General features: G+C 33.8%; 1 pseudogene; it reads left to right on the forward strand.

Annotated features, from left to right (window-relative positions):
* The first annotated feature begins 931 nt into the window (after positions 1 to 931).
* LOC120068315 (auxin-induced protein 22A pseudogene) lies at positions 932 to 1,735 on the forward strand (annotated as a pseudogene).
* The last annotated feature ends 1,656 nt before the right edge of the window (positions 1,736 to 3,391 follow it).

A 3,391-nucleotide genomic window follows, 5' to 3' on the forward strand; every position in this document is an offset into this window, starting at 1 on the left:
ACGAAAAGATTTAAGTCAACTTATATATTGTTAAAGTGAACACATCTAAACACAGACATAAAGTAAATTTGAGGGCAACGTAAGGGAAAAAAATCATATAAATGAAAGAATAAAAAAAATGGAATATGTGGTTGAAAGGTGGAAGACAACAACTCCTATATGATGTTCATACAATACACCATATGTGTGTCTTTATTAAATTTATATTTTCATGTAATTGTTAATATTTGTTTACATAAACAGATACAGATTATTCGTCTATAAATTTTAACAGCAAAAACCTTAATAGATTACTTAAAAAAAACTTCAAACTTTAAAAGTTCAAAGGTACCATCAAAATTAACCATATTCTTGGAAAAAGAAAATTGAATGTTTTTTTTTAAAAAAACCACACACATAATACTTTTAATCTAACCAAAACAAATCTTTATAATATAAGGGGGAGAAATTAAAATAAGTGTAGAAGTTCAAATTAAGTAACCAAAACAAATATATTGAAATGCTACATTGGCTTTATTTAAGTACCAAAATCGTTATAAATAATTGTTTATTACATAAAAAAAAAAAAAAAACATAAGATCATCAAGAATTAGAAGATGTAAAGTAATAAACATAATTTACACTGTTTTAAAGTTGGTCTGAAAGAACATAATCCAATACTCGACAGAGAAAATGGGCATTCACATGGATGTTGGAGAATCCCACCAAATCTGAAAAACCCGACCAACGCCCCTTATTATATACATATTTTCCTTCATTGAACTGTTCCTTAGCTTAATCAAAACACAAAGTCCCACTTTTGTTCCTCTTGTCTCCGACCGGCCGGCGACCACTATGCCCTTCACTTTCATCCCTCATTATTATTCCCATTCCCCCATCTACTTCTCTTCTATTTATATATAACTTCTCATTTTGATGCTTACACCATTAACAAAAACTCTCACAATATCTAGATATAAACACTTAATCTCAGCTGCAGAATATGGCATCCAATGGAGTTGAACTTGAGATCACTGAGCTCACATTAGGGCTTCCGGGAAGTGGCGGCCATCATACCCCGAGTCCAAAAAATGAGAAAAAAAGGGTTTTCTCGGAGAGTAGCACCAACGATGATGACCGACGATTCCCAAAGAGGAACCAAGTTGTGGGGTGGCCGCCAGTTTGCTCTCACCGAAGAAGGAGTAGCGGTAGTGGTAATGATAAAGATCTATATGAAACGAAAACTTCGAAGATGTACGTGAAAATAAGTATGGATGGTGCTCCTTATCTTAGAAAAGTTGATCTTGGAAGCTATAAAGAATATTCAGATCTTGTAGTGGCGATGGAGAATCTATTCGGTTCTGCAATTGGATGTTCTGACTTTGTCTTGATCTATGAAGATCGGGATGGTGATTGGATGCTCGTGGGCGATGTCCCATGGAAGATGTTCGTTGAATCATGCAAGAGATTGAGAATAATGAAGAGATCTGAAGCTAAAGGATTTGAGATTCATGTCCCAACTGAAACATTAAGTAGTAGTTCTTCAAAAGAACTATAAACACTTTCTTTTTTGCTTTTTTGAAAATGTATACACATATAATATATATATACATGGATCATACCCTAACTTGAAAAGGAAAATGTGTTAATGTGTGTTCTTGTCTAATTTGACAATTAATTCACTAATATTAATGTCAATGAAGTTGTGTCTCTATTTTATCCAATTCTTTCTATACAAATTATACATATAAAGAGATGCATGGTGTGGTCTCTCGAACTTTTTTTATTATTTATTATTTTTTTAAAAATTTAAATTCAATTATTTAAGAATAATTTTGATTTTTAAAGATTAAATTGAATTATTGTAAAAAGATAATTCAATTTTAATATTTTCTCAAAGAAGAATTTTGGAATTTAAATTTGATTAAAAGAAAATTTGAGATTTATGCCATTATCTCAATTTTAATTAAAATTGGGAGTCTTGAAGGTTATTTTTCTAAAAGAATTTGAAATTTTAAATAAAAAAAGATTTGGATTTGGAGAAGCAAAATGGTTTATGTTTATATATATATATATATACAAGTTTGGAGTTACAGTTATTAGTTTTAAAGAGAAGATAAAGAAAATAAAAAGAAATAAAAAAAAAGGTTCCATCTCTCTCTCTCTCCCTCGTAACTCGTACTTCCCCTCTCTCGGTTTTTTCTTCTTCGCACAGACCGCCTCCAGCACTAGCTTCACCAGCCGCACCCGTCACCGAGACCAGCCGACGGCACCGCTCGTTCCTCCGTCGAAGCGGACAGTATTCTTCCGTCTGCCTCCTTAGCCCGCCGCCGATCAAACGCGAAGCTAACTGCTCGTTAGCTCCGCTCGACGCTATCCGTCAGATCTGTCGTCCGCCGCTATCTTCACGCCTAGCCGCCGCGCCGCTTCTTCCAGACGCCGTCACCGTCTCCGTCCAGCCCCGTCCATTGCCGCCCGAAGCCACCGCGCCGTTTTCTTCTTCACGCCCACCGTCCAGCCGCCGATGAACTGCTGTTGTCTTGCCAGAATCTTGTTTTGGGTGATATTCTTGGTAATTTTTGTGGGTGTTTGTTATAATTCTCGAGTATCAATTAAGTTTTGACTTGGATTTTAATTTAGCTTATCAAAGATAGACCAATTTTCGGCAGAAAACTGTTAACAATTGGTTGGCCAATTGTATTGAATTTTGAAATTTATTTTGGACCAATTTAGTTAATTAGATTTAGACTAAAGGATTAGTTAAAATTTTAGATTCATTATTTTAGGTCATGGTTGCTAAATTAAATGATGATTTATGTTATAGGATTGATTCAAGTTTTTCAAAGATTTTAAGAAGATTAATTTCGTGTACTAATATTCATGACCAAATTTGAGATAAGTAATCTTACTACTGTAATCGCGTTCGTGCTAGACAACATATTTAAGGATAATTTTGTTGGTTCTAAGATTGTATGAACTTATTAAAAAGGATATACGAGTACGTAATAAATATGTATCAAGTATGTTGTAAGTATGAGCATGATTTAGAGTTTTATGGGATATATTAAGAGGATGATTGGGCAGAGGTCTATATTCTAAGGTAGGTAGCTTTATTGTTGGAATTGCTCTTGTGCCGGACAATATAGATTTAAAAATATTATCTTGGGTTTTTGCCAGACAGTTGTTAGAAAAGATATCTTCTCATTGTTGAAAGGAGTTCAGTTATCCATACTATGAGTTTATGGGATATTATGCTAAGAACTCATGGATTTATGTTATGTTATGATTTCATGATAAGGGACCATTTTATTGCATGTTTCTTGAAAGATTAAATTAGTGACAATCTCCCTCCTACGTGTAGCCATGTATACTTCTGATTCAGTTTTATGTACGCCTTCGGGTCAGGTTCACC

Source organism: Benincasa hispida, chromosome 1 (assembly GCF_027475165.1).
Source record: "Benincasa hispida cultivar pf3 chromosome 1, pf3_genome.v1.1, whole genome shotgun sequence".
Classification (NCBI taxonomy): Eukaryota; Viridiplantae; Streptophyta; class Magnoliopsida; order Cucurbitales; family Cucurbitaceae; genus Benincasa; species Benincasa hispida.